Source organism: Mobula hypostoma, chromosome 1 (assembly GCF_963921235.1).
Source record: "Mobula hypostoma chromosome 1, sMobHyp1.1, whole genome shotgun sequence".
In the NCBI taxonomy this organism is placed as follows: domain Eukaryota; kingdom Metazoa; phylum Chordata; class Chondrichthyes; order Myliobatiformes; family Myliobatidae; genus Mobula; species Mobula hypostoma.
Window position 1 is genome coordinate 134,528,870 of NC_086097.1, and position 25,778 is coordinate 134,554,647.

General features: G+C 39.2%; 1 protein-coding gene across 3 annotated transcripts in view; it reads right to left on the reverse strand.

The window, feature by feature from the left end:
* The window catches only part of znf407 (zinc finger protein 407), a 509,138-nt gene that overhangs the window by 263,554 nt on the left and 219,806 nt on the right, over positions 1 to 25,778 (reverse strand). The window lies entirely within an intron of this gene.

Here is a 25,778-nt window from a genome sequence, read left to right on the forward strand (position 1 = left end):
ATGTGCTTTTGAAATCCTCATCCTTACCAGTTTCTCCCGACCAGACTATTCAAACACACAACACCCACATCTCTCTGATGCTATCCTCCATAAAATTCAGACCATCCATAATATTTTTGCCTATCCTCTATCTTGCAGCTGCCTCCCACACCCAGCACCCAAATATTTTGATTATATATACACGTTATTGATGCAAAAATCCTCCAAATTCTTTAAAAAATTCTCAAGGAAATCACAAAGCAAAAAAAAACTGCAGTCTGAAATGATAAAAAGAAGAATCTGTAAACGCTTCTCTTTCTTCCAAGAAGATAAATATAGCCAAACTACTGATAATTCATTGATACTATATAAATGAATTGATTGAGAATGCAAAATACAAACGTAATTAAATATTACATTATTTTCTGCAGTGATTTAAAAAACAGAAGAGTAAAAATTCATAAACATGAGAAAGTCTGCAGATGCTGAAAATCTAAAGCAACAGACACAAAACAAAACACTGGTGAATTCAGCAAGTCAGGCAGCACCTATGGGAAAGGACAAACAGTCGACATTTCAGGCCGAAACCCTTCCTCAGGACTGAGAAGGGAGGGGGAAGATGCCAGAATAAAAAGGTGGGTGGAGGGAAAGAGGCTGGAAGGTGATAGGTGAAGCCAGGTGGGTGAGAAAGGTCAAGGGTGGAGAAGAAAGAACCTGATAAGAGAGAAGAGTAGACAATAGGAGAAAGGGAAGGGGACACAGGTGAAGTAATAGGCAGCTGATAAAAAATGAAAGATTAAAGTGGAGAACAGAGAAGAGGGGAGGGGGTTAAATTTGGTCACCAGAAGGAGAAATCGTTAATCATGCCATTGGGTTGGAGAGTTCCCAGATGGAATATAAGGCATTGCTCCTCCACACTGAGGGTGGCCTCCTCTTGCGCCAAGACAGACCCATCAGAACAGGAATGGGAACCAGAATTGAAGTGTTTGGCCACCAAGAAGTCCCGCTTGTGGTGGATGGTGTGGAGGTGCTCGATGATGCAGTCCCCTAATTTACAATGGGTCTCACCAATGTAGAGGAGGCAGCATCGGGAGCAGCGGACACAATAGGTGACCCCAGCAGATTTGTAGGTGAAGTGTTGCCTCACTCCTGGATGGACTGTTTGTTAAAAATTCATCTTCAGTCCATGGAATTATTCAAGAGGTGGTTTGAAACATAGTGCCATTAATCTATTAAACTTCCAGCAATACAGAGAGAGTAAATGAGGTCCTCATTTAACATCTCTTCTCTTACATAATGTTCCACTTCGCTCATGTGAAAGGTCTGAAGGTACCTCTACTGCTACTTGTTGGTGTCAGCTTGTTGCATCACAGGGTGGTGGTTGTCCGTCTTGTCCAACGATAACAGGGAAACTGTGCAGGATTGTTTTTAGAGTGAAAAAGCCATTGCACCAGGACACTTCCACTCCCTCAAACTCAGGAGTCCGAGTCCAGTAGTATGAAACAAGCGTCACAACTGGAGTCTTGGTTGCAGTGGATGATCATGACTTCTTCTGTGCCCTGTCATGCACTTCACTCTCCATGGAGAGTTGTACAGCCTTCTTCCTGGCCATTGGATCTTCCTGTAGACCTCATCCACCCAGCGTGCCAGAGCTGACTTTACATGGTAGGACAGGCATGTTCCCGAATCACACACAGGGTACTTTAGAGATTAACATCCATTGATGAGCTGTTCTGAGGGAGCCAATGATAATCTTACATGATAAACAAGAGATCTTTTGTATTATTCTGACCAGCAGTATTGAGGACATGTTCTCATCATTCTTTTCCAGTCCCTCCACAGCCTTGCCTCCCAGTTTCTGTAATTTCCTCCAGTCTTATAACTTTTCAAGGCAATGGCATGCTTCCAATCTAGATTTAATTGCTTAATCAATTCTATATTTAATTACTTACTGCTTATGGTCATGCTTTCAGCTGTCAAGGCCCTAAGCTTTAGAAATTCATTCTTGAATCTCTCCATTTCTCTTCCTCCAATATGTAGTTCAAACCTACCCACCCCACTCCTGTGGTGTTGTTGGTCACCTGTGGTTATTGAAACATGTGTAGAAATTTTGTTATATTAAAGATGCTCTTTGGATAAACCATTGTTATACATCTTTATACGTTTACCTTAATATTATAACACAGCTGTAAAACAAACTTCATTTTTGCTTCTAATTATGTTAAACCATCTGTCTTTCATGTAATATTATACACACAGTGAGGCTGCAAATGTGAACTCAAAAAGATGACTCGCATATATTAGAAAGAGGCTTGGCTAAAACAAAGATTCTTCAAACTATAAAACAAAGACACTTAAAAAGTAATTCAAAGAAAAACTGGTGTATCTTCTTTTTGATAAAAATGTCATTTATGATCTAATTATTTGTTGGAAAGCAATTTTCTTTGTATTATGCTTTTGTGCAGCAGGTACGTTGGGGTGATGAATGGTGGTGGAGAGAGCTTTCATGTAACATTTAGTGTCTTTATTTAGTTTGGTGTACAACTAAACATGGACACATGTTTGACAATAGTTCATGTAATGTTAAGTTTGAAGCTACTGTGAAGAGCAAATTTTTAAATTCTATACAGATAAGTGTATCCTAGCCAAAGTTTGAACTCCTTTACAATTTAACTTGCTTGTAATTCCTCGCTATCTATTTCTTCCAAAAGCTACAACACACAATAAAATGCACATAGCTGTACAAGTAAAATATTTCCTCATCATTCCACTCACTTATCCTTTTAGTACCAAAAGTAATTCTCATTGGTCCACATATTGCCTAACATACTTTTCAATATCACTTTCCTTTTCCTGTCTGAGTTGTTTTCTACTATGTCTGATCTTCTGCATTGTTCGATGGTCAACCTTCTCTTATATAGCACTAATCTCAGTTTGACTGAATATATCCCATTAGGATATCAAAGCTTGCGCCAGAAAGGGTAAATACCTCCACATGGCTATGTAAATACTTCCCTTGACAACTATATCCATTGACTTAAGCTTTAAATCCTATAGAACGATATGATTTCTGCATCAACTTACAATAAGCGTGCATAGGCCAAGCAGATGAGAACTGCAACAGCACATTACAGGTGGTTGTACACAAGTCAAGATTTGCTTACTTTTATACCCAACAATCTTTATAATGTTTGTGTTGAATTTGTTGTCATTAGGCCCAAAGCAAGAGGACTAACTGTTGAAGCAGCACTCACAACAAGCTGGAGGAACTCAGCAGGTCAGGCAGCATCCGTGGAAATGATCAGTCAACATTTCCACGGATGCTGCCCGACCTGCTGAGTTCCTCCAGCTTGTCGTGAGTGTTGCTTTGACCCCAGCATCTGCAGAATATTCTGTGTTTAGGACTAACTGTTGATATTGTAACAAATTCAATTGTCTTATAAAATAGACCAGTTTGATCAAATGGCTGGAGCGGTCACTGAGACATTTAACCTCTCGCTTCAGCATTCTGAGGTAACCACCTGTGTTACACAGGCTTCAATTATGCTAGTGCCCAAGAATAATCTGATGACCTGCCCCAATGACTATCATCCAGTAGCACTTACATCCACTGTGATAAATTGTTTTGAGTGGTTGGTGATGAAATATACCAATTCCTGTCTGAGAAGCAACTTGAATCCGCTTCAGTTTGCCTACTGGCACAAGAGGTCCACAGCAGATGCCATTTCACTGGCTCTTCACTCAATCCTGGGCAGCAAAGATGCATACATCAGGATGCTCTTTATCGACTACAGCTCGGCATTCAATACCATCAAAGCCTTAAAACTAATCAATAAGCTCCAAGACCTTTACCTCAATACTCCCTTGGGCAATTGGATCCTTGATTTCCTCACTTGCAGACTCCAGTCCGTTTGGTTCAGCAACAACATCTCCTCTACAATTTCCATCAGCACCTGTCTACCAAAGGCTAGGTGTTTAGCCCCTTGCTCTACTTGCTTTACACTTACAACTGCATGGCTAAGCATAGCCCCAATGCTATATTTATGTTTGCTGATGACACCACTGTTGTCAGCATCAAAGGTGGTGACGAATCAGCATATGGAGGAAAACTGAAAAATTAGCTAAGTGCTACCACAACAATAGCCTCTTACTCAAAGTCAGCCAGACTAAGGATATGATTATTGATTACAGGAAGAGGAAGCAGGAGGTCTATTTGCCAATCCTCTTGGGGGGGGGGAATCAGAGGTGGAGGGGGTCAGTAACTTTAAATTCTTCAGAGTTATCATTTCAGAGGACCTGTCCTGGGCCCAGCATACAAGTGCAATTGTGAAGAAAGTGTCTCTAATTCCTTAAGAGTATGCAAAGATTCAGCACGGCAACTAAGACTGGCAAACTTCTATAGCTGTGCGGAGCATCACAGCCTGGTATGGAAACACCAATGCCCTTGAACAGAAAACCCTATAAAAAGTAGTGGATATAGCCCAGTCCATTACGGGTAGAGCCCTCTCCACCATTGAGCTCATCTACACATAGCACTGTCATAGGAAAGCAGCAGAGCCACAACAAGAGCCTCAGGATTCACCCCACCAGGCTTAGGAACAGTCATTACGCCTCAACCATCAGGCTCTTGAACCAAAGGGGATAACTTCATTCAGCTACACTTCCCCCATCACTGAACTGTTCCCACAACCTAAGGACTTACTTTCAAGGACACTTCATCTCATGTTCTGGCTATTTACTGCTAATTTATTTATTATCGTTATCATTTTTTTCTTCTTTCTTATTCTAGTTGCATAGTTTGTTGTCTTTTGCACACTGGTTGCCCGCTCTGTTGGTGCAGTCTTTCATTGTTTCTATATGGTTATTGGATTTATTGACTATGCAGACAAAAAATGAATCTCAGGGTTGCATATGGTGATAAACATGTACTTTGATAATAAACTTACTTTGAACTTTGTACAATATCAGCAACCTTCAAGGATTTGGAGTTCTGCTCTATTCAGCACAGAAGGTAATGCATCACTGTCTAAATTCTTCCTATTCAATGGTTTGATCATCATATTCGTCTTTTTGTTTTTATGTTAATAAGTCTATCTATGTTGATATTTTCTCAATAGTTAATTTAATTTTGGCATTTAATGACATCAGGTCATCAATCTAGACAATAAAACAAATACAAGTAATTGCATACTGCTAAAGAAAGTCTTGCCTAATGTTGTGATAAAATGCTGAATATATTTACAAACTCTAATGCACAGTTCAACAAGAACAGTGCTATTTCATCAATGATCATTTGCAGCTGAGTACTTTTGAAGTGCTTGTCGCTTTGACTGGGACACTTTTTCATAAAAAGTTGTTTAAAAAGAAACATTTTACTCAAATTGTCAAAAATTCTTACCGACCTGACCCTTTGCACTCAGGTCATTCAGACAATTTGAGAATCAGGAATACCAAGCATTGGATGGAAACAACTGAGCTCCAGTTGCTACTATTGTAGGAAGACACTGTATGAAGCAATCTGGCAGGCATTTGCATTACTCTAAGATATTAACTTTTTTTTATTTATTTATTTCGTGGCATAACATGGAATAGGTCCTTCCAGCCCTTCAAGCCATGCTAACAATGACCTGATCATGGGACAATTTACAATGACCAATTAACCTACTAGTTCATCTTTGGACTGTGGGAGGAAACCAGAGCACTCAGGGAAAACCCATGCATTTCATGGGAAGGACAGTCAGACTCCCTACAGATGGCGCTGGAACTGAACTCTGAATACCCCAAACTGCAATAGTGTCAGGATATACATGGTAAATAGTAGGGCATTGAAGAATGCTGTAGAACAGAGGGATCTAGGAATAATGATGCATAGTTCCCTGAAGGTGGAATCTCATGTGGATAGGGTGGTGAAGAAAGCTTTTGGTATGCTGGCCTTTATTAATCAGAGCATTGAGTATAGGAGTTGGGATGTAAAGTTGAAATTGTATAGGGCATTAGTAAGGCCAAATTTGGAGTATTGTGTACAGTTCTGGTCACCGAATTATAGGAAAGATGTCAATAAAATTGAGAGGGTACAGAGGAGGTTTACTAAAATGTTGCCTGGGTTTCATCTCCTAAGTTACAGAGAAAGGTTGAACAAGTTAGGTCTTTATTCTTTGGAGCGTAGAAGGTTGAGAGGGGACTTGATAGAGGTGTTTAAAATTATAAGAGGGATTGATAGAGTTGACGCAGATAGGCTTTTTCCATTGAGAGTGGGGGAGATTCAAACGAGAGGACATGGGTTGAGAGTTAAAGGGCAAAAGTTTAGGGGTAACATGAGGGGGAACTTTTTTACTCAGAGAGTGGTAGCTGTGTGGAACGAGCTTCCAGCAGAAGTGGTTGAGGCAGGTTCGATGTTGTCATTTAAAGTTAAATTGGATAGATATATGGACAGAAAGGGAATGGAGGGTTATGGGCTGAGTGCAGGTCGGTGGGACTAGGTGAGAGTAGGAGTTTGGCACGGACTAGAAGGGCCGAGATGGCCTGTTTCTGTGCTGTAATAGTTATATGGTTATATGGTTAACTGCTGTGCTACCATGGCACACCACATCACCCAGAATCAGGGAGCAGGGCCAAGAAAGCAACACTACAGTGTTTCATAGCTTTAGCTTCTGAAGACAAAAGCAGAAACTCTCTTTTAAGAGGTTTGAGAGCATGATTTGGCCTATTTTGTCCCATTTTGATCAAACTTGCTACCTATCCAAGAATATGGATAACATAGCTGGTCTTAGAATACACCTGATCAAATAATCATCTCAGTACACTCAAATATGTCTTAACATTTGTCCCTTGCAGCTTATCACTTCTATATTTATCCTGAAACTATCACTTTCCGACAAATCAAGGCTATGAGCTGATGGTAAATTTTTGGAACATTTTAATGAATTATGCCCTTAATTCCACTTACTCTTCTGAAGCATAGATCTTCTGTGGAATATGATAAATAACCTAAGGTACACAGGTAAAATCTTACCAACCTCCAAGAAATAGATGAGATAATCACTGAGAAAGTAAAGGACTGAACATGGTCTTGATTATCCCACACAGTTTAGCAAATGTTTCAATAATAATCTTGTATAATGTTACAGGCCATTCAACTGCAGTAAAGTGGAATTTCAAGGACATCATTCCAGCCACCTAAACAGGATCGCAGTAATAATACTAAACATATTTTGGAAAATGGTGAAGTATCTAAAAAGAAAATCAAGATCAGAAACTAGTTAATATACTGAAGTGCAAAAAATGAAAGTGATTAGACTAATAAATAAAAAGAGTAATGTAACATAGAGAGATGAGAAATAAAGATCATTCAGTTAAAACAAAAATGGAGTACAGGGTGTGATGATGGTGCTGGACAAAATCAGGCAGGAGGAGTCCCAACAGAGTTAGACTGATACCTTGTTCCTTTGCTATAATCTGTAGAAAGAACAATTAAATGAAAATTAAGAAGTTGAGTGCATAAAACTCCATTCCAAGTCAGCTTGAGATTCAGTTTCCTAAGTCACAGGTACATCATATTTTTTAGTGATGGAATAAATTAAGCTAAGCGCATTACATTTTGTTCAATCATTTATAATACATCATGTAGTAAACAGGGATATCTCTCTTCATATTCCTCTTACCATTCTTTATGCTAAGGAGAAAGGACATGAAGTAATTAGGAATACGTTGTGGGACAACGATACCTGAATGGGCTCAAGTTGCAACACATGCCTCAAGGCTGGGCTTATCAATCTTACTCATTCTTTATGGTGTGTTAATATTTTTACAAAAATAGCATGCTTCTGGATAGCAAACATCTGTGACTATATACTGCAGTGCAAACTGCTGGGATATGATCAACATGGCACATTGAAATGATACAGACATAGCAGAAGAATCTAAATGCAGTGAATGGATGATTGAACTCCACTTCCAAAATTTGGTTCTCCTGACAACAAATGCATGGTTTACTATATCGTGTGCTTTGTGCATGTGCTTTAGACAAACTTCTACCTCTCTTTTACTGGAAGTAACTGACTACATATACATGCTGTATTGCATTTAAAACATTTTGAGACATTCTGAATGATAGAAATAAAAGTAATTCCGACAAAGCTGAGAAATGAAGAGTTTTATAATCAAATAGCAACAGAAACCTTAAAGCGTTATAGAAAATAGCCATTGTGATTTTATCAGTTTAAAATAGGACTTTGAGGAATCTTTCACCAGAATTTTTCAAGTCACTATCTGGATTTGAAAAAGCTTCAGTCTTTGAGGTATTGAGTTCAAGAGACAGGAAATTAGATTGCAACTTTATAAAACTCTGGATATACCGCATCAGTATTACAATCAATTCTGGTTGTACCATTTATAGGAAGGATGTGAAGGCTGCTGAAGGGATACAGTTGAGGTTTACCAGGATGCTGCCTGGAAAGGAGGTGCAACATAGAGTGGTTGTACAAACTTGGGTTGTTTTCTCTAGAGTTACAATAGCTGAGGGCTGACCCGATAGAAGTTTGTAAAATTATGAAAGGCATAGACAGAGTTGACAGCCACCATCTTACCCCACAGTCAAATACTTGAGGGCATGCATTTAAGGTGAAGGAAGGCAAATTCAAAAGAGCTGTGCATAGCAAGTTATTTTTTTACCCACAGATGTGATACTGGAGGCAAGCATGATAGAGGCATTTCACATGAACATGTAGAGAATGGATGGATATGGACCTTGTGTAGGCAGACTGATTATTTTAGTTGTGCAATTGGTTACTAGTTTAATTATGTTGGCACAACATCATGCACCAATGGGTCTTCTGTTCTATGCTTTATAAACTATACATTTTTTTTTACATAAGGTCACCAACCTGAAAAGCTGATTCTAGCTTTCTCTCTCCACAGATGCTGCCTAGCCCTCTAAGTATTTGCAGTATTTGCATTTTTATTTCAGACTACTGGCATCCATTGCTTTTGCTTTGTTGCAAGTTAGCAGTCACTTGCAATTTCTAGCTCTTGAGCAAAACAAAATGCAGACTACATTATCGAATAAAAAAATTGCAGATATCCCATGTATACTGTAGACGACTGACAAAGATGAAGAAAGCTGCTCATATTTTTCAAAGAATGAAATTGTCAGATCTGCTGTTGACAATTTAGCAAACCTCATCAATTCTGTGATGGCTCTGAGAAATTTACTGTGAAATCTGTTGTCCCTGGAAGCATTTTATGATCCTTAACAGCTGCAGGAAGCCACTCAAAGCAACCTATATGCAAATGATAATCTCACACCACACACAAAAAAATGAACCACATGAAACAAATTATTCTTTATGTAAATAATGTGTCGCAATTAGATACCTGATTTTTCCCCTCCTTCAGGGAAGCGGAAGTTTTGCATTTCATTAAAGATTGCTTCTAAGAATCCCAAATGTAAAACCCCAATTTAACAACAGACTTTGGCTGTTGCAATTTAAAAGTACTTACCAAGGTTTTCAAATCTACTAAGCTAAAGATATTAACATAAAAGAAAAACATACATCATAATTGTTGATGGGTGTTAAATATTAACGTGAAATTGTGAAAGCAGTTGGCAAAATTGTTACAGAAGTCTCCCTTAGTGTCTCTTTCAGTTAACAGATTCTGAACATCTATTAATTAATTATCAGTGGCTGTTTTATAACATCTGTATATAGTCACCTCTAGCAGGTGCCTCCCAGCTCTGCAGCTGTGCACGTCAGTCAGAGAAGGAGCATGTTTGAAGTAATAGTTTGCTTACTCTAAAAATGACACAAATCAGCAGCATCAACCATTTTCCCTTTTACAAAGGAAAGCTGAAACCTTTTCAGAATAGAAAGTAGACATTTTGGCATGACTACTACAAAAGCAATTTGCATTGATATACCATTGCAAAATATCCCAAGACACTGCAGTGCTCTCAGCCAGCATCTGACTTCGAGCTACATTAGGAACTATTAGGATCAAGATGTTCCTTTAACTAAGCAACTGTGCTCAAAGGAGCTTTTTGAAAACGGACAGAGGCAAGCATTCAAGCCATTTCCTGAGCTTAGGACCTGGGTAGGTGAAAGCACATCCATCAATGGTAAAACAAAAAATCTGGCAGAGCACTGGTAGCCACTATTGTTGGAGCTCAGAGTTCAGAGGTTTGTTGGACTGGATGAGGATATGGAGCTGGAGAGACAGAGGACAAAAAATCGAGTTAGTTCAATGATGATGCCGATCGGACGAGACGTGATTAGGTTATGGCCAGCAGAGTTTTAGTTGAGTTGGATTATCACAGGAAGCCAGCCATGGGAACATTGATGAGTTTTCAAGCAACAAAAGTGTAAACAAGTGTTTCAACCACTGAAGGACTGAGAAAGAATGGAAGTGATAATTTTACATAGCTTCAAATATTTAGAAATATTAAGAGACAAAAGAAGTAATTAAAACAGTCTGGTTCAAGTACAATATCAAGGGTGTGAGCTGCCTCTCTTAGTCCGAGACAATGGTCAGGTCAGTGTCAGTGAGGTACTCCTTTTTGAAGGCACTGCATAATTATGCAACAAACATAAAAAGTAAAATGACACTTCAGGAACACTCATTTTCAGATAGCTGGTAATAAGCGTCGGCAAGAGTCCATTTCAAACCAACCTGCAGGGTGAAACTAACTTGAATTGGAAAACCTGAGTTATTTTGAAAAACCAGCTCTAATCATGTGAACCTGAATACAGAATCATTACATCCATAGAAATCCTACATCAAATCCAAGCACCAAAAGCTTGAGACCAGAACTGATATAGATCAATCCATGAATGAATGAATCAGAGCTTCTGATGAAGATTGCAAGTTGCTTGTCCAATAATGTCCTGAAAAAAAAATACACTACTCTCTACATGGTATGTGCAATATAATGTTGAAATCAAAGGTTTAGAAATTACTGTTTGGAAAACCAAAACTATCAGTGATGAGAAGCATCCTGTCTCTATTAATTTACTTGTGGCAATAGGCCTAATTTCAACCCTTGTTGTCTATTTATGGCAGGTAAAGGAATATTGATTGTGGTCGGTTATACCAGGCCTTTGTGCTATTCCAAGGTTAACAGTAAGTCATTGAAATCAAACTGTTAAATAATACCTTTAACAGATGGCTGTACAGTGTATAAACATCCAGTCTTTACAAGCACTGCAAATTAACTGGCACATATCACCAGTTTGTGAACAAAAGCTACCCCTAAAGCCGAAGAGAAGGAACAGGATCAGCTGTTGTGCTTTGGAGGTAGCTGGAATTTTTTAAAATGTAGATTCACCTGGGGACAACAGTAAATAAGCCAAAAGATAGAGCAAGATAAGTAACTCCAAAAGTAACTTCAACATAAATGAGTAAATTAATGGCATCTTTAAGACAGGCAGAAGTTACAGCATGTACTGTCTATGTACTTATTTTCCAACAAACAAATTATTTGTAGATTTCCCTTCTGAAGCCTTTGCTTTCAGAGAATGAAGAGAAATGTAACTACAGCTTGATGCAAGAGTAACCAACTCTTAACTATCTGGTACAGTAAATAATAGTTGAATGCCTATTGATCCATGGGTCGTTTTATCATGATGAAAGATTTCACAAAGCAGCAAACTCTGGATCAAAAGGAACTGAGTGGATAACTTGTGATATTAAATATGAAGAGAGTATGTTATATAAAACTCATGTTCTTCATTCATGACATCATCTATTTCAGTGCTGCCTTCTCAGAACCAGTCACTGACTCCTTAATTATTGCCTTGGCTTGTTTTGGTTTACTCTAATTTCTCACACTTGTTCATCCACTATCTGTTGCAAATTGATTCTTTGTTCTTGGTACCCAGCTTTGTCATGTGCTCATGATATCTCTGTAAAAAGTCAATAAGGCTTTCTACCTAAAATCACCAAGTTCTGGGCCCTAAACTCTTACTGGTTGAAAGAAAATTATTTGTCAACTCCTCTCTTACTCTTCCAACAATGGCCCTTCATTATTTCTCTCTGATAAGAGAAATAGGTCATTCCCATCCATTTGCTCTACACTTCTGTAGATTTGTTTAAAATGCTGTATAGAATTCTTTCTCAGTTTTCTCTGTTCCAGAGAAAAAGAACAGCCTAACCTCTTTTTCTCTGGCTCTTCTCAATTTTCCTCATAATTTCTTTGCTGTATCAAAATCCTTCCCTTATATCTGCCTTCAGCATTACTCTCAGAACTTGTTGATTTTTTCCTTATCCAATTAAACTTGGTGTTCACTGCTTTGCTTCCCTTCATGCGAAGCACTTAGACATTTGCTGGCACAAGGGAATCATTATTGAAATGAATGTTTACTGCTGAACATTTAATGGATTAGCATGACATTCCTATCTCTGGTGCTGTAGCAGACGTGTTGGCTCATTTAAAATAAATAGGATAATGCCTGTATTAAACCAGCAGACAAATATCACTCAAATATGATAAGCATTCATCTGCCCACATCAACTAAAGTAACTTCTAGGCTGAGAGATGAATTGTGGAAAAGAACCAACTATCTTGAAACAGAATCAAGGAAGGAATATTAACATATTGCTATAATACACATACTTCAACATTAGATTTCTGTCTAACTCAGTGGGACATATTCCATTCTGAACAATGTCATGCCTACTATAAAATAATTAGCTATCTGTTTCCATTCTCCATCCAGTTACCCATCACACTAGGTTCCCCACTGACTTTCCCCACTATTTACCCCTTCCACACCTATTTGATTCCATCCTCCACCCTTCCTTCCCTTCTCAGCAGTTTCAAATACCTTCAGCCCTACGTTGCCTCCACCTAACACTTTCAGTCTCCCCTCCATCTGCCTATCACCCCTCCTCACCTAGATCCATCAATCATCTGCCAATTCCTGCCCCACCCAGTCTCCTCACCTCTTTAATATGAGCTATCTCCCCTCTTTCTATCAGTCCAAATGAAGGATCTCAATCGAAAATGTCCATTTCCCTCCAAAGATGTTGCTTGACCCAGAGAGTTCCTCCAGCATTTTGTTGTTGCTTTGCATATCTCATATGTCTCCTGGTGTTTAAATACAGTCTACTCTGAAATCGTGATATTATGCACAAGATCTGAGAATTCTCAATCTCACGACCCTCCTAACACATTAAATCCTGCACACACAAGATGAATGTCCATCCCAGCACTGGATCTTCGGTATCACACAATACAATACACTATCAACACCAAGAAAGATTTAACTGACTTGGATGACAAGAGATGCTGAGAGAACCTTATTAATTCAATTCCATTAGGAAAAGAGACACAATGGAAAAACTTCAATATCAAACAAAATAGAGGATAAAACATCAGCACCAAAACCACCAGTAAGGCCATCTGATTAGAAATGTCTTCAAGGAAGAAAATAACTGTCAGACTTCTGTTCCATTTTTAATATACATTTAGCAATTCACATTTTAGTAGCATATTTAATATAAAACAGTCTAAGTGCTTTACAGTGGTGTTATCTAACAAAAAATTGACACCATTAGGAGAAATGATCAATGCTTTGAGAACAAAAAATAGAGACACAGAAAATGCAAATGAAAATTTAAAAAAGAACAAACTGCTGAAGGAACACAGTAGGTCAAGAAACACCTGTGGAGTTAAAGGTATTGTAGGGTCTCAACCCAAAATGCCAACAATCTCTTCCACAGATGCTACTTGACCCACAGCACTGGGGATAATAGAATAGAGATGCAATAGAATAAATGCAAAAGAATTGAGATAAATGTCTAATACCAGAGGGCATGGCATTTAAGGCAAGAGAGAAGAAAGTCCAAAGCTTTCTTGCAGCACAAGCTTTTTTGTTTTACACAGAGTGGAGGGTGCCTGGAATATCCTGCTGGGCAGGTAGTGGAGGCAGGGACAATGGAGAACTTTAAAAAGCACTTAGGTACGCACATGACTATGCAGAGAATAGAGGGGATATGGACCATGTGCAGGCAAAAGGCATTAGTTTAATTATGTGTCATTAGCTTAATTAGTTCCATACAACATGGTGGACTTAAGGGCCTGTTCTTGTGCTGTACTGTTCTATGTTTAGGGAAGGAAAATGTAGAGAAGAAAAATACTGAAATGAAAGCACACACAATCATATGAACTAATTCCAATGCCATGTACTGGTTATTACACTTGGCACCACTAACATGCAAGACCACTGAGGATATTTGTCTATAGATTCTCTTTCCACTATTCTTGATTTCTAAGCATACATTACCTACTGAGTTAATCTCAGGTAGTCTGTGGCTGAATTATCACTGCTAACTTTGGCTGCAAATGTAGCCTGGATTCTAGGTAGGTGTAGCTGCTCTTAAACTCCTGGGTCACTTAGAGGTTCACAAGTTGACCCAGGTCACAAGCAGCATTTATCTAAAGGAAATTAGATATTTGCTAGAAGTAGTACAGTGAAGGTTAACCTGTCTGCTTCCTAAAATAGCCTGTTTGTTGTAACACAAGATTTAGTGGATTAGACTGCTATTCCTCAGTGTTTAGAAAAAATAAGAGGTGACCACATTGAAGCACAGAAAACTCTTAGCGAGCTGGTTTAAAATATAGGGAGGATGATTTCCCCAGCTGAAAATCTAGAATCAGAGATCACAATTTTATAGTAAGAGCTCAGCAATGTGGTACAGAAATGTGAAATAGCTTCACTCAAAGCATGGCAAATATTTTGAATTTTTTTCCCTAGAAAGTCACAGAGGTTCATTCCTTCATTGCTTTTAAAACATCATATAGCGTCTAAATATTGGAGATATCAAAAAATATGAAGATATGAAGTAGAAGATCAGAAATGTTCTTGCAGGATGGTGGAGTAGGTTGTAGAGGGTGAGCAGATTCCTGCTGCTCCTGCTTATTATGTCCTTACAGAAATGGTAAGACATTCAAGTTCCGCTTGTCATCTTTTTCTTAAGAAAGGACTATGTACAGTGGTATGCAAAAGTTTGGGCACCCCTGGTCAAAATTTCTGTTACTGTAAATAGTTAAGTGAGTAGAAGATGAACAAATTCCCAAAAGTCATAAAGTTAAAGACAAAACATTCTTTTCAACATTTTAAGCAAGTGTATTATTCTTGTTTTGTACAACTTCAGAGTGAAAAAAAAGGAAAGGAGCACCATGCAAAAGTTTGGGCACCCCAAGAGATTTGAGCTCTCAGATAACTTCTACCAAGGTCTCAGACCTTAAATAGCTTGTAAGGGCTATGGCTTGTTCACAATCATCGCTAGGAAAGGCCAGGAGATGCAAATTGCAAAGCTTTATAAATACCCTGACTCCTCAAACCTTGTCCCAACAATCAGCAGCCATGGACTCCTCTAAGCAGCTGCCTGGCACTCTGAAAATTAAAATAAACAATGCCCACAAAGCAGGAGAAGGCTATAAGAAGATAGCAAAGCATTTTCAGGTAGCCGTTTCCTCAGTTTGTAATGTAATTAAGAAATGGTAGATAACAGGAACGGTGGAGGTCAAGTTGAGGTCTGGAAGACCAAGAAAACTTTCCGAGAGAACTGCTCGTAAGATTGCTAGAAAGGCAAATCAAAACCCCCGTTTGACTGCAAAAGACCTTCAGGAAGATTTAGCAGACTCTGGAGTGGTGGTGCACTGTTCTACTGTGCAGTGACACCTGCACAAATATGACCTTCATGGAAGAGCCATCAGAAGAAAACCTTTCCTGCATCCTCACCACAAAATTCAGCCTCAGAAGTTTGCAAAGGAACATCTAAACAAGCCTGATGCATTTTTGGAAACAAATCCTGTGGACTGATGAAGTTAAAATAGAACTTTTTGGCCACAATAAGCAAAGGTATGTTTGGAGAAAAAAGGGTGCAGAATTTCATAAAAAGAACACCTCTCCAACTGTTAAGCACGGGGGTAGATCGATCATGCTTTGGGCTTATGTTGCAGCTAGTGGCACGGGGAACATTTCACTGGTAGAGGGAAGAATGAATTCAATTAAATACCAGCAAATTCTGGAAGCAAACATCACACCAGCTGTAAAAAAGCTGAAGATGAAAAGGGGATGGCTTCTACAACAGGATAATGATCCTAAACACACCACAAAATCCACAATGGACTACCTCAAGAGGCGCAAGCTGAAGGTTTTGCCATGGCCCTCTCAGTCCCCCAACCTAAACATCATCGAAAATCTGTGGATAGACCTCAAAAGGACAGTGCATGCAAGACGGCCCAAGAATCTCACAGAACTAGAAGCCTTTTGCAAGGAAGAATGGGCAAAAAAACCCCAAACAAGAATTGAAAGACTCTTAGCTGGCTACAGGAAGTGTTTACAAACTGTGATACTTGCCAAAGGGGGTGTTACTAAGTACTGACCATGCAGGGTGCCCAGACTTTTGCTTCAGGCACTTTTCTTTTTTTGTTATTTTGAAACTGTAAAAGATGGAAATAAAAAAGTAATCTTGTTTAAAATATTAAAGAAATGTGTCATCTTTAACTTTATACCTTTTGGAAATCAGGTCATCTTTTACTCGCTTAGCTATTCACAGTAACAGAAACTTTGACCAGAGGTGCCCAAACTTTTGCATACCACTGTATAATTATTTTGCAATTAACTATCAGAACCCATTCTTTATCTGTTCCCAGTGCAACAGATATTCCCTTGATGTCAGTGCCCTGTGCTAGTTGACTATACATGTATGTCAAGAAATCAGTTTGTTTACAGTTCACGCAACTACTTTGAGTTTGAGTTTAATCTTGCTCTAACATTCTCAGTAAGAATGAGTTCTGGCTACATTGGAAAGAATGGCTTCAAGTCATGTTTTGAGTGTCACTGCTCCTAATTGTGAAATAGAAAGGAGCTTATAAGCAAAAAGAACTATGGAGGACTATGTGAATGATCATTAAAATCTCTTGACATTGCTGTAACAGACAAAGTATTGATAATGTAATGCAAACCACAGCTGGCTGTTCTTGAGTTTTTCATGACTACCAGGCACAGACATTGAAAACTGAGTACTCAGCTCAGGCTTTGACATTAGAAATACTGAAATATGCTTTTACCTCATTTTCTTACAAATGTATACTGCAAGTTTCTTCCTTTGTAGTAGGTGTTCAGATTGTTGGAGAAACTAGTATGGTGGCTGCTATGAATTTCATAAAACACTTCAGAAGGATTTGATTGACTCTCCTGCCTTGTTTATTGCAAGATTTTGCAAACCTCCCATGCTTGATTTGCTTTCCTCATACATCCCTAAAGGCTCATCACTGGAATCTTATCCACCCAATTCCTTATTTTGTCCTGATTACATTCCCCTACAAACTGTTTAGTTGCAATTTCGTGCTGTTTAATGAATTCAAAGCCTAAGCCAATCAGCTACAGGCCATCTGCATTGATCATGGATGATACAACCAGATAAAACATATCAGACACAACACAAAGCTTACATGCAGCAGTAAGTGATACAATTCAAAATTCTCATGTACATCACAAAGCAAAACAAAGAAATTGCAGTCAGAAATAATTAGCAGAAAAATAAAACAATTCCCCTTCTTACAAGAAGAAAAAATGCACAAACTATTGGTAAAATATCCCATTGATTCAGAATGAAAATTAATCAATTATGATGTTTTTATTCTGCTGTTTTAAAATATTTAAAAAAGAAAAAAATTAATCTTCAGTCATTTTGAGGTCAATGGAATCATCTAGGAAGTGGGTTAGAACACAGTACCATTAATGTATTACACCAGCACCACTAAAGAAAGTAAACAAGGTCCTCATTTTAAATCTGTTCAGAAAGACTGCAATAGTCCTTGCTACTGGCACTGAAATCACAGTATCAAGTTGAGAACAAAATCTTGGTTATGTAATAATAAGGGAAGTCTGCACTCCGAGGAAGCACCAACCAAATGAGAAAAAACAAAGGCCACATTTGTCCTTTTAGGTGGTACAAACAACCGTAAGATACCACTGTTGATGCTTGTCGCTGTGAGCTTGTGGTTTTACAGAGCATTATAGGGATCAATATCCATTGGTGAGCTGTTCTGAGGAAGCAAACAATAATTTGAGATAATAAGCTATAGACCTTTTGCGTAATTCTGTTTAGTGGTGTTGAGGACAGTCATCTGGACAAGTGGTACTTTGTCCATCCAAGCCAAGTGCCTGCCCCTCGGTCTGTGCCCAAGTATCCAAGTCCAAGAAGAGGGAAATATGGTGTCACCTGGCTCTCTGAAGGCCTCATAGAATAGATGGGTACAACAGGGGCCAGGGCTCATTCTGGAAAGCAAGGGTCTCATTATAAACTGAAATTGTTCTAACCATTGTAAGTAAGTAAATAACGTTACTTTTCACAGAGAAGGCCTGCCTGCCACTGCACAAAAGTTAAGCAAAAAATCTCTCTAAAATCTTTTTAAACTACATAAACTATTTACTACAAGTTTATAAATGGATATCCTAAAGGAGTTACATTATTGGGTAAGGAAATGTTGACATGTACCTTCAGTATTTATGTATTTTAGGATCTTTCTGGATCGAGTGAAGTTTGGAAGGAAGTCTGAATCAGCGGCACAGCGTGGTGTCTCTTTGCAAGAGGTTCTCAGCAGATCTATTCATTACAACTATTATAATCATTCTATTGTTTCAAATCTCAATTCTAAGACTGCAAGAATTACTGACAGCATTCGCTTAAATTTGCTGACAGGTCTGGCAATCTTCCGAACACCTGGAATGAACTGATCTCCTAACCCAACTCCAGGATCTGAATGCAGCCAATGAGTGAGGCTAGAACAGCCCTTAACTTCTAGAGTGACTGACTATACATACACACTAAAGGTGGATCTTGATTTCCCAATCTACCTCAGCACAGCCCTTACATCTTATTGTCTACTTGCACTGTACTTTGTAATTGTAATACCACATTCTTCATTCTGATTTTCTTATTTTGTACTACCTCGATTTACATATGGTATGGCATGATCTGTCTGTAGAGCATGCAAACAAAGGCTTTTCACTGTATCTCAGTATATGAAATAATAGTAAACAATTACCAAGTACCTTATGGCAATACTAAGGCATATGGAAAAGGATCTGAGATATTCCTTTCAAGTTGGCTGGCTACTTACAAAGTAAAGCTTTTAGAAATGCCTGACACTTATAATAGGCATTTGCAGCCTTCTGAGAGTTTCAGCTTTTTAGAAGAAATAGCCATCTATACTCACCAGTTTTGTAAGCATTATTTCCCAGAAAAATCTTCCTAATACATACCCACAGCAGAAAAAAATATTGGGAAAAGGATTAAGGCAGCAACTGGAGAGACTGATGGTATTATAAATTAGTGTGCCAATAACATTGCTGTCATTAACTCTCTGTTGCTTCAACAGACCTGTGTACTTCTAAATTAACTTTGAATCATTGTTGGTGCTTATTTACTTTTCTAATTTTATTTATGTAGCTATTGCACTTAAATCTCATTTGATTGAACATTGTTTCTAGAACACAACAGGGATCACCAGATAGTTAATTCCCTTCCCTTCTAGTTCATCAGTACGGAAATCTAGAAATCAGTCCTGGCCACATGCACACGATCACCATCAATATGAGATCAACGGGTTGTGCAGATATGCTAGGGTGTGCAGCCGCACAGATCACAAACGTAATTTAACTTCACAGAACATTCCTCCTCATAATGAAGCTCCTAATTTCAGATAACGATTCCGCTTCTCCCACATTCAGACTGATTTGTTTATCTTCCTGCAGTCCATTTTTGACTTGTGGCAACATTATGTCTTTTAATCTCTTTGTAATCACAGACCTTCTCTTGTTTTCAACTCTCTTATTTTTCTTATCTATTATCACCCAGCTGCGATGAAAGTCGTGAACTTGAAATATTACGTCAGCTTCTCTCTCCACAGATGGTGCCTGACCTGTTGAATTTTTTTTCTATTTCTGTGTCTAATTAAGTAGCAAGAACAAATTTTATAAGGCTTAGTTTTATTCTCTTAGTTATCATACATAGAACACTGGTGTGACCATACCTGGAGTATTGTGTGTATTTCCAGGTGCCATTATATAGAAAAGAAGTCATTAAACTAAAGAGGGTGCAGAAAAATTCACAAAGATGTTGCTGGGACTGAAGGGCTTGAATTAGGGGGAAATTGGTTTTCGTTACAGTTGCACCATAAATAATAAATAGTAATAACACCATAAATAGTTAAATAGTAATATGTAAATTATGCCAGGAAATAAGTCCAGGACTAGCCTATTGGCTCAGGGTGTCTGACCCTCCAAGGGAGGAGTTGGAAAGTTTGATGGCCACAGGCAGGAATGACTTCCTATGACGCTCTGTGTTGCATCTCGGTGGAATGAGTCTCTGGCTAAATGTACTCCTGTGCCCAACCAGTACATTATGTAGCGGATGGGAGACATTGTCCAAGATGGCATGCAACTTGGACAGCATCCTCTTTTCAGACACCGCCGTCAGAGAGTCCAGTTCCATCCCCACAACATCACTGGCCTTACGAATGAGTTTGTTGATTCTGTTGGTATCTGCTACCCTCAGCCTGCTGCCCCAGCACACAACAGCAAACATGATAGCACTGGCCACCACAGACTCATAGAACATCCTCAGCATCGTCCGACAGATGTTAAAGGACCTCAGTCTCCTCAGGAAATAGAGACGGCTCTGATCCTTCTTGTAGACAGCCTCAGTGTTCTTTGACCAGTCCAGTTTATTGTCAATTCATATCCCCAGGTATTTGTAATCCTCCACCATGTCCACCCTGAACCCCTGGATGGAAACAGGGGTCACCGGTACCTTAGCTCTCCTCAGGTCTACCACCAGCTCCTTTGTCTTTTTCACATTAAGCTGCAGATAATTCTGCTCACACCATATGACAAAGTTCCCTACCGTAGCCCCATATTCAGCCTCATCTCCCTTGCTGATGCATCCAACTATGGCAGAGTCATCAGGGAACTTCTGAAGATGACAAGACTCTGTGCAATAGTTGAAGTCCGAGGTGTAAATGGTGAAGAGAAAGGGAGATTGGATAGTTTAGGTTGGTCCTTCATAGAGCAAAGGAAGAAGAGTGCTAGCACGAGAGTTCAGAAGTCATGAGGAACAGGGATAGGATGAATGGTCACACTCTTTTTTTCCCAGTGGAGTAATTACAGGTAATTGGGAGAAAGGTTGCCAAAGGATATGGCAGAATACATAGCAGTAGAAAACGTGAGATGACTAATGGCAGACCAGACATCAGGAAAGGGCAATGGTGGTGACATCAACTTCATTACAAACTCATCGCGGTGCTTGGATGTACTGGTATTTACTCACTGTTGTTCTCTTAATCCAAAAATTGGCTTACTCTGTTGCCTTTCACATCCTTGTTAGAATCTTCAATTGGGCTACCTTGAAGTCTCTTCCCAACAACCTCACAGCATTACCTGCAGCACCAGAAGACCCAACACACTCAACTGCTGCTACACTACCATCAACAATGTTCCATCTCTCGACTGCATTTCCTACCTGCAGACTAAAGAGCAAGGCACCAAGGTAAGGACAACAAAGAGGTGGTCACAGGAGGCAGAGGAATGGCTATGGGATTGCTTCGCGTCAGTGGACTGGGACATGTTCAAGGACTCATCAGTAGACCTGAATGAATACACCATGGTTTCCATAGATTTCATAAAGATAAGTGTAGTTGAGTGTGTAGCTACAAAATCTTTCAAAGTTCTCCCACTGGAAACTCAATATGAACTAAAAAATTTGCAATCTGCTTTAGACTAGATCAGTAGCATTTAGGACAGGCAAACCAAGAAAGTACGAGATCTACAGGTGTAAACTCCAAAAGGCCATCCCCCGTGCCAAATGGCAATTCCGAACTAGACTTGAATCACGTGGGGATGCCTGACAATTTTAGCAGGACTTAGAACAGAACAGTACATAGAACACTGCAGATAACACAGGACACAGACACTTCAGCCCACAATACTAATTAAATTAGTAATCCAATCTCTCTCCAAGTAAACCCGTCGTTTCTGCTATCAATGTCCATATCCTTCCATTTATCTCACATTAACGTGCCCACCTAAACGTCTCTTGAGAGTCTCCAATGTATCTGCCTCTACCAGCATCGTGGCTGTGCATTCCAGGCACCTACCATTCTCTGTGTTAAAAACTTGCTCCTCATCTCTCCTTTGAAACAACCCCTCTCACCTTAAATTCAACCCCTCTGGTATTAAATATTTCAACCCGAAGAAAAAGATGCTGTCTGCCTACTCTCTCTGTGCCTCTCATGATGTCCCATGATTAGGGTCAGACTAAATCAAGGGACTGCTGAGCAGCACAGCTCAAAGACCCAGAAGGGCCTATTCCGTGCTATATCTCAATAAATAAGTTTTTCAAAACACACTCAGCCACTGATTCCTACCATCAGGAATGCCTACCATTCCAGAACTAGACCACATGTTGGGAAATCAGATCATCAGTCTGTCTTCCTCCCACCTGCATACAGGGAGTTGCTAAAGAACGAGACTCCAGAAGCAAGGACAGCAAAGCTGTGGTTGCAGGAGACAGAGGAGCAGCTACGGGATTGATTCGAGTTGGTGAACTGGGCCATGTTCTAGGACTCAAGAGGACCCGAATGAATATGCTATGACAGCTTCATAAGTTGTCACAGACTTTATGAAGACACTCGTGGACAAGTGTGTACTTTAATCATAAATTTACTTTGAACTTTGATAAAAGTTGGCAAGTCATGTTGCAGCTATCTGAAACTTTGGTCAGGCCACATTTGGAGTATTGTGTCCAGTTCTAGTCACCACATTACAAGATGAATGTGGAAGCTTTGGTGCGGGTGCAGAAGAGGTTGTTGCCCAGATTAGAGAGTATTATATAAAGAACTTTTTGGAGAAACCTGGATTATTTTCACTGGAGAGTCAGGGTCTGACAGATGACCTGACAGAACTGTACGATGAGAGGAATAAATAGGGTAGATGGTCAAAGTAATCTTTCCCAAGATGAAAATGTCAAGTACTAGAGGATGTAGGATAAAGTAAGATGGGGGGAAAACTTATTCGGAAAGTTTTTTTTAAAAAACACAATGAGTGCCTGGAATGTCTTACCAGAGAAAATGGTAGAAGCAAATAGATAATGCTTAAGTGGCACTTAGACAGACACATGAACAAGCAAGGGATCGAGGGATATGGATCTCGTGCAAGCAAGTAAGATTAAAGTGGGTCGAAGGGCTCATTCATATGCAGTTCGATGTTTAGATATTCCCAATGATTTTTTTCCCCTGTCGGTACATCATATGGCTAGAGGGCAGGATGGGTGGTAGGAAGCACTAGTCACAGTGCTCCAGGATAATGTGTGGAGCCAACTTGATGCACCAGCTGTTTTTTTTTTGCAGCCTGTGATTTTCAAATCAATAATAAAAATGCACCAGAAAGCAACATTATAAAAGCCAATCAAATTCCATGTAAAATTCCATAAGTGCATAATAATTATCACATTTACAAAGCTGACATTCTTGCTAAAATTCCCATGTGTAAGCTGGGAGATATCTTGTGAGAAAGAGAGGGAAAGAGAAAATGAAAAGAAAATGGAGAAAGAATAAGAGAGCAGAGCATTAGAAAATGGAGGGGGGAAAGGGTGAAAGACAGGGACAAAGGAATCTAAGAGAAAAGCAAAAGAGACTGCAAAAATTTCTAAAAAGTCAGTCTAAGAGGTTAACATTAAAAATCATGAGAGAAGAGCATAAATGAATTAACATTCCATGCAAAATGTAAGCGTACAACAACCAGAAAGCTTTGGAACCTCAGGCCCCAGAATATATTGCTCTCTTTCACTCTGCATTATTTTGCAGGAAGAAAATGGACTGAGATAGAAGCTATTTTGCATGGAACAATGACTATGGCTAACAAATGAGAGTTCTGGAGGCTGGATGATAGCCCCCTGCCTCATCTGCCACCCCTCATGACTACAGCCACCTGCTGTTTTATTGTCACAGCTGGAGCAGGTTCACACTTCTCAGTGCAGAGTTCTGCCCATGAGCTGAAATCTCTCTGCTCGGCTCATTGCTTTGATGAACTTTTTATGGTCAGCACCCATGAAGACCTCATCTAGGACTGCAACCTCGACTAGCTTCAGGGGAGTTCTTAAGAGCTGTGGAGAGGTGATGATAAAAACTGACACTTAGCCAGTTGCTACGTGACAATTATTGGAAAAGCCATCAGTACAACAGCAGTCTCTGGCTATACAAACCTCCTTCAACAGGTATATGTCAGACAGAAAATCTGTTGTACTCCTCATATTAACAATTGCTCAAATCAAACACCTAATACTGTAGTTTAATTTTTTTTTTTACCTATTACTTATTTGTTTATTTGTCTCATTCTCTATAGGATTATTTATCATAATTTTGCCTCTGATATTATTGAAAGTCTTAGGACTTTTCCAATCACAGCATAAGAGCCTGTTTACCAGCTGCACATTTTATTATGTTGCTTACCAAAATTATATGTGAGTTAATAGTAAAAGTTAAAATCGGCTGGTATTGGACATGATGGAGAGCTGTTCACTCTTCTCAAAAGTCACAAGTCTGTGTCCCAACAAGGCCATGGGAATAATCAGCTTTTGCTTCAACTTCCATCCATTCATACCTAGCAGTGTAACGGAGGTTGTATTACCTCAGTAGAATAGAACAGTCTGCCTGCATCACCTATAAATACACAGATAGGGTGGAGGTTCTCCCACCTAAATCCGTGCTTTCCAGATTCAAATTATCCAAAACAGTCCCACAGCAGTACTTAGAGGAACAGCACAGGTAGAGGAATCATCGTTAAGAAGGTGGTTATAAAACAATCCATAAAACAACTCAAAATGGAAAAAAAAGATAAATGCTCTACAGTATATTTATCCCTTAGACGTTACTGAAAGAAATTTAACACAAAAAGCTGGGAAAACTCAGCAGGTCAGGAAACGGAGAATCGATGTTTGGAAAGTGGAAGGGCCTTGATCCAAAATGTTCTCTCTCCATTTCCTTTCATAGATGCTCCCTGACCCACCAAGTCCCTCCAGCAATTTTTGTGCATTGTCAGTTTGAGATTACTATGGAATAAATACACTGGAGAAAACATCTTCTTTTGATTCTTAGTTGTTCTATGATATTGCTTGATAACCATGTCAATTCCCTCCATTCATTTCTTCCAGTATTTTGTGTGTTGCTCCAGATTCTGCAAATCTCTTCTAGTTTCCAGCACTAAAAGACAGAAAGGCCTACCACTAGTGTTGTTTGCGATAGACTACTATGCACAAGGGGACTGTCACATTCCCTACAACACTTCAGATTAGTTCATGGGCAGTGGAGTATATTCTGCGAGTGCCAATGGCGTTATATAAATACAAATCTATAAATATAGATTACCAACTCCACTGGTTAATAATTGACCAACATGGGTAACATTGCCAAAGAAGTTTAGAACCCAGCTTTTCTTATTCTTTGAACTGCAAATGGAGAAAATAGATCTTCCCCCCATTCTCCTGGAAAAATATCATTTGAAGGACAACTGAATGGAGAGGTACTTTGAATGAATGTATACAAGAGATTTTGCAAATGCTGGAAGTCTTGAGCGAAACACACAGAATGCTGAAGGAGCTCAGCAAGTTAGGAAGCACCTTTGGAGGCAAATAAACAGTCAGCATTCCCTGGGCTTCTGCCCCATTCCTTTCCAGTCCTGATAAAGGGTCTCAGCCTGAAATGTCGACCATTTGCTTCCCTCCATAGTTGCTTC